This window comes from Euprymna scolopes, chromosome 6 (genome assembly GCF_053919585.1).
Source record: "Euprymna scolopes isolate OS-2025 chromosome 6, ASM5391958v1, whole genome shotgun sequence".
Lineage (NCBI taxonomy): Eukaryota > Metazoa > Mollusca > Cephalopoda > Sepiida > Sepiolidae > Euprymna > Euprymna scolopes.
Genome location: NC_136487.1, coordinates 136758734 through 136771557, shown reverse-complemented (window position 1 = coordinate 136771557; position 12824 = coordinate 136758734). Strand labels below are relative to the sequence as shown.

Here is a 12824-nt window from a genome sequence, read left to right as displayed (position 1 = left end):
AAATAAAATTTTATGAGTTTTATTCGAGAAGAAATTGCTTCGCCCACCTTTTAGGAAAAAAATCTTTAAAAAAAAACAAGGAAAATAATCGATCGATGCCTTCGTTCAATCTCGATAGACAACGGATACGCCCTGTAGGGGCAGCTGCTGCGCGTGTAATTGTGAGGCAAAGGTTGCGCAATTCTCAACCACACCTCTTTGGAATCGACACTGTTTGAGTTCAGTAGCAAGACATAGATTCGAAAAAGTTGTCAAAAAACAAATATATAACAAATAAATGTCATCAAAGTTACTTTTCTACCTAACTGGATAATTTTTTTTAGTGTTTTTATTTAATGTAACATGTTTATTTATGGTATTATTACCATACATTAACATGGGTACTAATTAGAGGTCACCATTTCGGTAGGCTCCCACTTCGGGGCGCCTCCGATAACAGGGAGAATTGGAGCGCTGAAATAGAAAGAAATACTGGTAAAAGAAGACATTGTCTTCTTATAAAAATGATGACGTGTAACGTGACTTTGTTATGAATTCATGAGGTTTTATATATGCAATATATATGTATGTTTTCCCGAAACTCGGGTTACAAAGAAAGACATTGAATTTTGTAAAGTCTGTATTAATGTTCAATGCTCCTCTTGGCTACCTAACGGGAGCTGAGGAGTAAGGTGTGTGTTCTGTCTCTAGTCGCCGTGGAAGTACGGACGTTTTCTTCACTCGAATGTCCCACGTAAACCGTTCTCGCTTTTCATTGGCTGCAACCTCTGATGACGTATAAGAAGAAAGGAAGGAAAAGAGAAAAGAGTAGGGAGAAAGAGAGAACTAAGGTGAGAATACAGCCTAGTCTCGTAGTAGTAGCAGCTCGCTACAATACTTTCCCATGTTTGTGAGCATGAACGAATCGCTTAGTAAAAGAGAGTTGTCTCCCTCAGAACAAAAAATGACGAACAATGACAAATTGTAAAAACAGCGCCCTAAGTTCTCTCTGTACAGGGGTTTGTCAGAACAACCTGGCATGGGGATACTATGGTATTATTACCATACATTAACATGGGTACTAATTAGAGGTCACCATACTGGTAGGCTCCCACTTCGGGGCGCCTCTGATAACAGGGAGAACTGGAGCGCTGAAATAGAAAGAAATACTGGTAAAAGAAGACATTGTCTTCTTATAAAAATGAGGACGTGTAACGCGACTTTGTTATGAATTCATGAGGTTTTATATATCCAATATATATGTGTGTTTTCCCGAAACTCGGGTTACAAAGAAAGATAGTGCGTTTTGTAAAGTCTGTATTTTTTTTTTTTTTTTTTTTTTTTTTACATAGGCATCACCACATTATCAAGGCCAAGAGGCCACTCAAGGATAAGGGTTAAAGAGTGTACAGTAGAAATTGGACATCATAGTAATCATTAGTAATGAAAATTTGGTAAAGTTGATAACTTATATGGAACGGCTCATCAAGAACTTATTTACGTTAGACTTGAAGACAACCATATTGTAGTCAGCCGGAAAGCAGGAAAACGGAAGACAATTCCACAGGCGTGCAGTTCTAAGAAAAAAGCTTTGTTCATGGAATCTACGTTTAGGTTTAGGCACAGATAAAGAGTGGGGGGAATTATTGATAGTGTTTACAGCTAGACGAGTGTTTCTTGTGAAAGTTTGGCGAGGGGGGACCATAGATTGAAGCTCATTCGAACACTTTCCATGAAAATAACGATACATCAGAGACAAACTCGCAACATCTCTTCTGTGAGATAGAGGTTGCAAGGAGGAGAAAAGGACATCTCCTACGAGGCTACGAAGTCTATTTTGAACTCTATCAAGGCAGGACAAGTCCTTTCTAGCAGCTCCTGCCCAGATGTGGCAACAGTATTCCATCCTTGGACGTACCTGGCTCTTATATAGATAGAGAATAGCATCAGCAGTGAGATATCTACCGGATCGATAGAAAGATCCCACCATTTTTCCAGCGGCCTTGGCAACAGATTTGATGTACATGTTCCATTTAAGATCAGGAGTAATGGTCAAGCCAAGAAGTTTGTCAAAACTTGAGGCCTCCTGAAGACGAGAGCCATTCATTTCAATTGATGTCAGATGTGGATCAGAATGTTGATGATGTAAAGAGAGAAGCTTGGTTTTAGATGCATTAAAAGTAACCAGCCATTCTTATTAATGTTCAATGCTCCTCTTGGCTACCTAATGGGAGCTGAGGAGTGAGGCGTATGTTCTGTCTCTAGTCGCCGTGGAAGTAAGGACGTTTTCTTCACTCGAATGTCCCACGTAAACCGTTCTCGCTTTTCATTGGCTGGAACCTCTGATGACGTATAAGAAGAAAGGAAGGAAAAGAGAAAAGAGTAGGGAGAAAGAGAGAACTAAGGTGAGAATACAACCTAGTCTCGTAGTAGTAGCAGCTCGCTACATATTTAGCTTGAAAAATATACAGTGTTTACCGATGTTGGAAAAATTTTGAATGGCGCCGGACTCTCTGTCAAACTTGGTAAGTTTGGGAAAATGAGTTAAAAATAAAAAATATAAAAAATACTGTTAAAACCCCACCGAATATATGTCAGCCTATGTCACGGTAACATATATTGAGCGAGTTTCTTACAGTATTTTGTATATTTTTTAAATTTTTAACTCATTTTCTCAAACTTATCGTGTTCAGCAGAGAGTCCGGCGCCATTCAAAATTTTCCAATACATCGGTAAACACTGTATGCTTTTCGAGCTGAATAAACATATTACATTAAATAAAAACACTAAAAAATTATCCAGTTAAGTAGAAAAGTAACTTATCTTGCCTTTGATAACATTTATTTGTTATATATTTGTTTTTTGACAACTTTTTTGAATCTATGTGTATAGTAATACAAACCTGCAAGAAGTTCAGGACGACGGGAAACAATGCCGAGATAAGCAGAGAGCACACACAGCACCTGGAAATCCCAAATAGTCACCCATTTAGTACTGACCAGGTTCAACGTTGCTTAACTTCGGTGATCCAGTGGGAACCAGTGTGCCAACGTGATTTAAGGAGAATAATTCAAAACTTGTGAGATTTATGTTTTAATGCCTATGGATTCTTTTAATAGTTGTATAATGATTTTCGGGTTTGTTTGACAATACACATTGGTATGAACTTGAATGCCTACTGGAAAGAACTTGAATGCCTACTAGATACTATCCTCGAGTATCTAAGGTCTTTCTGTATAGGGGTTTGCCAGAACAAACTGGTATGAGGATACTTTCCCTGGAAGTAAACCCTGACCAAAAATTCCAAATCACATAGTGTTCGCTGCCCAAATAAGACCTCACTATGACAAATTCACATTAGCTTTTACAAGGAATCATGCACCTTCTCCAAGTGATGTTACCTCAAGTAACTGCACAAAGTTGGATACTCAACCAGACTAGATAAATTCTTATCCTGGAATCCAGTAAGACCAAGAGACCAAAACGAAAAATATACTATGATATACGAAAATGGCCTAAAAAAAAAATCAGTCTATTCCTGCCTTGACAAAGTATAAAATAGACTTTGTGGCTTAGTGGGGGATGCTCTCTTCTCTTCCCTGCAACCTCTCTCCCACAGAAGAGACGTTGCGAGCCTGTCTTTGTTTTATCGTTATTTCCATGGAAAGTGCTCGTCCGAGCTCCAATCTCTGGTTCCCCCTCGCCAATCCTTCATGATAAACACCCGTCTAGCTAAAATCACTGTCAGTAATTTCCCCCACTCTTTATCTGTGCCTAAATCAAAACGTAGATTCCATGAACATAGCTTTTTTCTGAGAAGTGCACGCCTGTGGAATTCTCTTCCATTTGCCTGTTTCCCACCTGACTACAACTTGGACGTCTTCAAGTCCAACATAAACAAATTCCTGATTAATCGCCCACTTAAGTAAGACACTTTATCAAATCTCCAATACCAACTATTACTACGATATTATCCCATTGATTATTTACACAAAATAACCTTATCCCCGAGTGGCTTACAGGCCTTGATAAGTGGTGATCCCCATGAAAAAAAAAAAATGGTTAATTGAGGAGAGGAAAATTATGTTCTTTTTCTTTACTAAGTCAGCGTTGAGAAGTTTAATGGAACATTCGAATATCTATGTATCTAGAGTTCAAGTGTTAGCCCAAGGTAGATGACCCCTTAATTTCTGCAAACTTTGACTGAAGTAAAATGAAACAAACAAATATCTTGTTATTCTTTCCAAGACATGGCCCCAAATAGTAGTCCCTTACGTCCAAGTGACGATATGCTTCGTAAGGGGTGAACATGAGTAAAAAAAGAAATAAAAAAGAAATAAAAAAGAAAAAAAAAAGAAAAAAAAAAGAAAAAAAAAGAAAAAAAAAAGAAGGATAAAGACATGAAAAGAAGTCTCATTCTAACATTAAAAAGCAACTTTACTACGGCAAATTTACATTAGCTTTATGAGGAACTAGCGAGGGGTACCCGGCGTTGCCCAGGTGTTTGGAGGTGTGTGTGGAAACTCCATGGGTGGGGGCTAAAAAAAAAATGTTTTGGTAGGTAAGTATGAGGATCGAACCCGAACCCTTGAGGCAAAGTTGTAAATTAAAGTGTGAAAAAAAAAAAACGTGTGACGTTAACCATTGCCCCACTGTGAGATGCTAACGGAAACACGTTTGAATTTATTTAATTACTTGGATTTGGCAGGTGCCCATTTTAATGAGTTAATGAGGTCAAGTTTGACTGCGGGATAGTATTTTCCCAAGATGTTATAGGAAAAAGACTAACCCACATGCGGTGAGCAACAAATGTTGAATATTTATCTTCCCGAAATCGAACAAATTAAATAGACAGGCGAGCTTCGTTGTTAACTGTGAGATATTACGATTTATATGTGATATAAAAAGTTTTAAAAAGTTGTGAAGTGACCGACCGCTTCTCTGAAAAAAGCCTTTTGTAGACATACAGAAAAAGCGAACACACATACATACATACATACATTTTCGCTTTTATATATATAGATGGTGCACCTTCTTCAAGTGATGTTACCACAAGTAGTAACACGCAGCTGGATACTCCACCAGATTAGATGAATTCTTGTCTTAAAATCCAGTAAGGCCAAGAGACAAAAATGAAAGTTATACTACAACATATGAAAATGGTTAATTAGGGAGAGGAAAATTATAGGGTTCAAGTGTTAGCCCCAGGTAGAGAACCCCTTGATTTCTGAGAACTTCGATTGAAGTAAAATAAAACAAAAATATTTAAAAAAAAAACAAAAAAAAAAACAAATATATTATAAAAGAAAGACAAGAAAAGAAATCTCATTCTAAAATTTAAAAGCAACTTTATTGGTTATCTTTGTTAGTAAGAATATAGGAGAGAAACGGGTTAGTAGCTGGAAGTGTTTCATGTGGAAATGTAGATTGAAGTAAGTGATGTTTGAAGATGTTTTAGATTTTCCGTGAAAAGTGTGTACATTTTTTTTTCTTTTCTTTGACACAAGCTCCTTTTTTTTTTTGTAACAAGTATGTGGTTAAAGCAAATTTTTGAAAAGAAAAAATTCCTATTGCAGCAACAAGTGTTAACGGTACTGAAAGTTTTCCCTTTTTGAAGGTTAAGAAAAACAAAGGTAACAAAGTTGCCGAAGGCTGCATATTCCGGGGTCACCAAAATATAGAATAAAGATATGAAAAGAAAGTCTTATTCTAACATTTAAAAGTAGCTTTATTGATTATATTTGTTAGTAAAAATATAGGAGAGAAACGAGTTAGTAGCTGAAAGTGTTCTTGTGTGAAAACGTAGATTGAATATTATACAGGCCTGTTGAAGGAGAGAATAGTTCAGTGTACATGTGTTGTAGTTAGTAGTAGAAGCCTGCGTCCATGTAGGGACAGAAACAAAAGATTAAAATGTCCTGGTCCTGGATATGACCTTAAACTATATCCAGTGGTGAGGCCCCAGCTTGCGGGCTTTGGGGAGTGTGGAGCCACCCTTTAATTGCCATTGTTCCCAGGTCCACTCTGACCTGAGTGGTAGTACCTGTTAGGGTCCCAACTATGGGTTAAATAGAAACCGACTTGAAAACAACAAATATATTCTATTCAAAAATTTTCTTCAAAATCTTTGGATTCGGCATTAAATAACCTGAAAAGGGTTGATATGCTGTAAAACAAAAACAACCAACCAACTTAAAATGTCCTAAGACATAGATTAGACAGGCCAGTTCAATGAGAAGGAAAGAGAAAAGTGTTCAGTGTATACATGTTGTAGTTGATATTTATTGGTTATCTTTGTTAGTAAGATTATAGGAGAGAAACGAGTTAATAGCTGAAAGTGTTCTTGTGTAATGTGTGGAAACGTAGATAAAATATTCAACAGGCTTGTTGAAGGGAAAGAGTGTTTGTGCGCGCTTGTATCTATAGTAGTCGTGGAAAGAGTTTCTGATATGGAGATGTAGATTAGATAGGCCTGCTTAATGAGAAAAAAAGAGAAAAATGTTAAGTGGATACATGTTGAAGTTGGTAGTAATAGTGTACGTCCTTGTATGGACGGGGACAAAAGATTAGAGAGTCCTGTAGTAAATAGAGAGTATGTGTGTGTACCGCACGTGGAAGTCTGTGTTTGAAGATAGCCATGTTGGCTTGATTGTATTCATGCTAGACCAGGGCCAAAAGGGCCCGGATGAGGTTACATTCCAACAGAGAGGTGTGCTGTCAGCAAGAGATGGGAAGAAAGAGGGAGAGTGTCTTGCTGATTTAGCATTTTATACACTCGGTCACGTGACTGAGAGCTGGCTTCTGATTGGACAAGCCAGGAAGAAAGTGAATTTCAAAATCTCCAACTGCAAGAATTCGCTCCTGCTCGTGTTTGTTGCAATTTTCGTCTACTACAATATAACAAATAAATGGGTGCTCTGTAAAAAGGGCACCGGAAAAAAAATGGCATTTGACAACGGAAGATTAGGACCGTTTGAGAGAAGCCCCCATTACCTTATTTTAAAATAAGGCTAATAGGGCTAAGCCCCGTTAGCTTTAGTTTGGAAAAAGTCGGTTTAGTTAGGTTCAAAGAATAATTAAAACATTTTATTTAATAATTATTTTATAATAAATATTTATACATAATAATTTGAAAAAAGTCTAAAGAAAATTTTAGTGCTGCTGTATTTACCTAAATTCAATTTATTTTTTCAAGTCTTGAAAATGGAAACTCACTTCAATGATTCAATTGCTAGCAGCCATTGCTTTTAATTTTCTTGCATTAAAATGATTTTTACTTTTTAAAAAACATATTATTATACAGAAAATTGGCAAAATTGATTTACAAATTTACATTTACAAATAATCATTTGTGTTTGAAATAAGAATGTTTGGTTTGTTTTATAATAAACTTCAAAAATTTATTTGGTTTGAAAAATAAGTAGTGTCGAGCGTGACATGAAAATAAGAAAAAAATGACGAATACGATAGGGTCATATCTCTGGAGTCTCGATGATGACTTAAAAATAAAGCAATTACTGGAAGAAATCCATCCAATAAAAGTTACGGTAACATTTTTAAATTGCCCATTTTTTCAATCAAATTAATTGATTGCCTGCTATAGTTGAGGACCCATCGCGGTGTACCGGAAGGAAGCTTCACATGCCTCATTGCAGTGACTTAGTCCACAATATATTGTAGTCTACATTGCACTGTAGAGAGCCTACTGTTAATTTTATCAAATTATTTTTATATATAATGGCTTGAATTGAAGTTTAAAATGCCAAAGTCAAGTATCATGGTTAAATTGTGTTCTAAACAGAAACATTCATTTCAACAGCACCTCTGCTGTCTTATCAAAGAACCTACTGTTGATTTTCTATGCCTGGCATTTTTGCTTGTGCTGCGATAATGCCTTTGCTAGGGTTATAAATTATGATGAATAGTCAAATAAATAGAGAAAGAAAGAGGATGGGTATACAAGTAAATAAATTTTATATTCCTTTTCTCGACCTCCCTAAAAACTTATCACACTGGTTTGCTAAAAAACTGGAAAGCATTTTCATTTTTATAGCCATCCCCCAACCAGTGTAAATGTGCAGTGTGCAGTCAGCACCAACCCTAGTCAGGGTTTAACCGGCTTCCTCCGAAGGAGGAAGTTTCAATTGTATGAAATTCACAAGTGGTCCCCAGTCACATGTATATCCATGTTAGGGGAGATAACGACGTTAGGTTTTTGCAACTTTTTGCAGGGAGGTGTCGACGTCCTCCTACATATAGCGCTTGGACTTCCCAAATTGGTCACCCATTTTAGTAATGACCAGGCTCAACGTTGCTTAACTTCGGTGATCTGATGGGAACCGGTGTGTCAACATGATTATGCCGTATATAACCAGTATAAATGCTTATTAAAAATACTTTTTTTAGGCCGAGGTGGGAGGAGGGGGCTTAGCTCTATTTTAAACTAGAGGAATGAGAGCTCTACCTGCACTTCTTGAATGGTCGTAATTTTCTATTGTCACTTTTCAAAAGTGCTATTTTCACCTATTTATTCACTTTTGCCATTTTTTACCAGTGCCATTTTTACCGTGACATTTTTTTCAGGTGCCATTTTTACCTAAATTCAAATAAATGAAATCAAAGGCAAGATAAGTTACTCTTCTACCTAACTGGAAAAGTTTTTAGTGGTTTGACTCACTTTAAAGCGTTTATTCAGTTTGAAAAACAAATAGTTCCTTAGCATTAGGTAAGAACAAGAAAAATGACTTTCATGAAAAACACTCGTCTGGCTGAAACCACTATAAATAATTTCCCCCACTCTTTATCGGTGCCTAAACCTAAACATAGATTCCATGAACAAAGCTTCTTTCTTAGAACTGCATGCCTGTGGAACTCTGTTCTGTTTTCCTACTTTCCAACTGACTACAATATGCTTGTTTTCAAGTCCAACATGAACAAATTCTTGATGAGCCATGCCCTTAAGTAATCCAATTTACCAAATTTCCATTACTAACGATGATTGACATGTTCCCCTTGACCACTGTACACTCATTAACCTCATCCTCGAGTGGCCTCCAGGCCTTGATAAGTAGTGACTCCTTTGTAAAAAAACAACAACTCCACTACAGACTAAGGCAATGGTTTTCTTTTTCCTAGCTTAGATTTGTAAAGTTTGCTATTGTCTGTCTTATCAGGACAACAAGGGCATGAAAAAACACAACAAGAAAAACAAAAAATAGGAGTGCTTATTATCTCAATGAAATGCTTTGTTGAGTAGATCGACGTACTCATTTCAAAATTCAAGTTAGTAAAATCCTTAAACGAATTCAGTGAAGATTAATATACATCCTCAGAACTGGTAAAGTTGTGCAGTAGTTCTACTACCAGGTATTGATTTTTCCCATTACACAAACAGTTGGATTTTAGGAGTCGTATGAATTGGGCATAGCACTCACATGGAAATTGCTCTGGAGCATGGTGCCTTATATTTTGTAAAGTTTGCTCTTGTCTGTCTTTACTCCTTTCTAGTTTGACCGAAATGAAAAGGTATTTTTATCATATAGCAATAATACAGTGTCTGTATAACTTAGATTATTCAAACTACTGTTCTCATCTTGAGTGTTATTATCCCAACCTTTTTAACCAATGTAATCTCCGACCATCTTCCGGTGTATCTTGTCAAACTCAAGAATCTTTCTGTTGAAACTTGAGAATACAACTGCGACTTATCAGGGTGACAAGAAAGTTCTTGCGTTTTTAACTTTTAAATTCAGATGAACATATCTTGGCTCAAACAAAAATTTATCGATCAAAATAAGCGCACCATCAGAATCAAGACACTTTTGCCAACGCAAAACAAGTATATGCAAGTAACCTAAAAATCTTGCGTTCTGGTGGTGCTGAAGTTGCTGGAGGCGTTTTTGATATCACTTAGGTTTTTGAAGCATTTCTCAGGCAGAAGGTTGTCGAGATGCTTGAAAAAGTGGTAGTCGGTAGGTGAGAAGTTTGGAGAGTATGGCAGATGAGGCAGAGTTTCATAGCCCAATTCGTTCAACTTCTACAGGTCGGTTTAACAACATGAGGTCGGGCAATGTCATGGAGGAAAATTGGTCCTTTTTTGTTGACTAATGCTGGGTGTTGTTGTCAAAGTTTCTGATGCATTTTATCCATTTGTTTCACCACTATAATGGTTTCACCTGCATTCAAAAAACTATAATGGATGAGACTGGTCACAGACCACCAAACACTCAGCATGACCTTTTGGTGCAACGCTGGCTTTGGGAAGTGTTGTGGAGTTTCATCAGCATCTAACCACTGAGCTGAGCATCACTGGCTGTCATAAAGAACCCAGTTTTCATCACAAGTCATAACCTAGTTGAGAAATGGGTTGTTCTTGTTGCGTAAAAGAAGAGAAGATGACACTTCATAACAGCGTTTCTTTTGTTTGTCGTTCAATTCATGAGGCATCCATTTATCAAGGTTTTTTTCTCTTTCCAATCTTTCTCAAGTGGTTGGAAATTGTTGTATACGTTGTCTAATTCAGAAGCAAATTGTTGAACAATTGTGCATGAATTGGCTTCGACTAAGGCTCTTAGTTGATCATTGTCAACATCTGATGGGCAACCACTACACTCATCATCTTCAAGACTTTCGTCGCCACCACAAAATTTCTTAAACCACCATTGGGCTGTGTGTTAAGTAATGGTTTCTAATGCTTTGTTGATATCGTGACCTGTTTCAGCAGCTTTCAGCCTAGCTTGAATTAAAATGAGAAAATTGTGTGATTTTGCATTTTCCCATCTCGTATTCAGCATTCTAAAAAGAAGACATAATTGTATTTAAATGATTGTGATTTCAACGATTACATATCGCAAAAAAAAAAAACACGCTTTAAAATGGTATATAAAGTAAAGTAACGAAAATTTTTTGAAAATACATCATTTGAAATCCAAATTAAAAATTCCGCAAGAACTTTCTTCTCAGATGTCTTAAAACTTCTACCTGGTCATGGCTGACGGAATGAGAGTATGCTTCCAAATAATTCAAATTATCAATCTTCATTTCAAGACTGTTGTCTATTTAGGATTTTCTGAAATTTGGAGAGAGTTTTATTTTAGTGTTTTGATCTGGACCTGATACTTTATATATGTTTAACATAGAAGTTTATAGCAACAGGGAAAACAGAATGTTCTGAATAGTTTTAGAGTTCTTGAAGGCATTGAAGACATTAATCGATTACTGCAGGGGTCAGAAAAATCATTATCAAAACTTTGCTGCTAATTTTTATAAATTATAATTGAAAGTTTTTTTTTAATGTTTATTTCATTTCGTATTAGTAAGATAGTTCAGTGAGAAATATTGGAAAATGTTTCCATGAATAAAGTTATACAGATTGACAGATGATAATGAGTCAATGAGTTGTGTGTGTCTGTGTGTTTGTTAATGTCTGTGCGTGTGTGAAGGGATAGATGCTGCAGAGGGAACCGCCCAACAAAGACAATTGACTTTGAACTTGAATCCAAATCAGAATGTATATTCTATTGGCCAGTTTAATCACTTCAAATTCACTTTTAAATTTCAAAGGTTCAATGCAGGCGGATGTCAGCAATTTGTAATCTATTAATAATGGATTAAAATGGCTGACTTCTTGACTACAAATTCAAACGTAATTTTGAAAACTTCATATAAATATATATAGCTTGAATTAAGTTTTAAAATCAAAAGCCAAGTAGTATGGTTCATGTAGGTTGCTAACTAACAATATTGACCCCAATTATTTTTCAATGTACAATCCTAAAAAATAAAGGGTACTTCTACAGAATTTGAACTAAACTGTTTATCTTTAAAACCTAACCCTAAACAAATTCAAACCTAAACTTAAACTTATTCTAACCTAACTATAATCTAATTCCAAACTAACCCATACCTAAGTTTTACATTTTATTTCGCAAAAGTCAGTTTCCATAGCCTTGAGCTCCTGGAAGGACATAGGCCATCCACAATTTTGTAAATGCTTTGGAAGCGTGGAGTTCTTTTTTTTGGGTGAAGATGCTGGCCCCACGTCTAACTTTCCCAGAAGGTACAAAGAGCACCTAGCATTCCCAAATGGTGACCCATCTGGTACTGGCCAGGCTCAACTTTGCTTAACTTCAGTGATCTGGCGAGAATCAGTGTGTCAACGTGATTTTGCTGTACAAAAGTCGGTTTGGTTCCATTAAAATTCTGTAAAAGTACCAAATAATGAAAACAATAATACTAGAAAAGTTTGTGCATATTTAAAAATAAATAATTTAATTTTTAAATGTATTGAAGATTTTTTTTTTTTAATGTTGATTTAAAAGCAAAACTTATAATAATTGAATAAAATGAAAATAAAACAAAGCAAACTTTGTTCTACCTTAAAATAAAAAAAATAAAAATTAGTCATATAAATAGTAGATTATATTGTTTTGGGATGATTCATGTTTAAGTTGATTTTTTTTTTTTTCACACGGATTATTGTCTATTGTCACTTAGTTATCGAATTAAACAAACAAAAAAAAAACAGGCTAAAAAACGCTCATAAAGAGGCCAATATCTGTGAGGTGTGTCTACTGTTTTATTGAATCAGGAGGAATAAAAGATAAATGCGTCATTTATCTCTATAGAAATAAAATTGTAGTATAGTTAACAGTAGACAAATTGAAAACAAACAAAATATACTAAAAAAAAAAAAGCAGGACCTATTTCTCAGCGTTGCCCGGGTGGAATATGAACGATACCTTGGGCTATCATTTCCTAAGTCAGTTTTGTAGTAACAAATAACTGTTATGTGTATTGTTTTACTGGTTGATGTAATTTGTAATTAATTGTAATTTACTGGTTGA

General features: G+C 35.8%; 1 protein-coding gene and 1 pseudogene across 3 annotated transcripts in view; both read right to left on the bottom strand.

Moving 5' to 3' along the window:
* LOC145277976 (tyrosine-protein phosphatase non-receptor type 2-like) overlaps positions 1 to 12824 on the bottom strand; it is a 175083-nt gene that overhangs the window by 130942 nt on the left and 31317 nt on the right. The gene's annotated exons all lie outside the window — the stretch shown is intronic.
* LOC145278380 (5S ribosomal RNA) lies at positions 8230 to 8348 on the bottom strand (annotated as a pseudogene).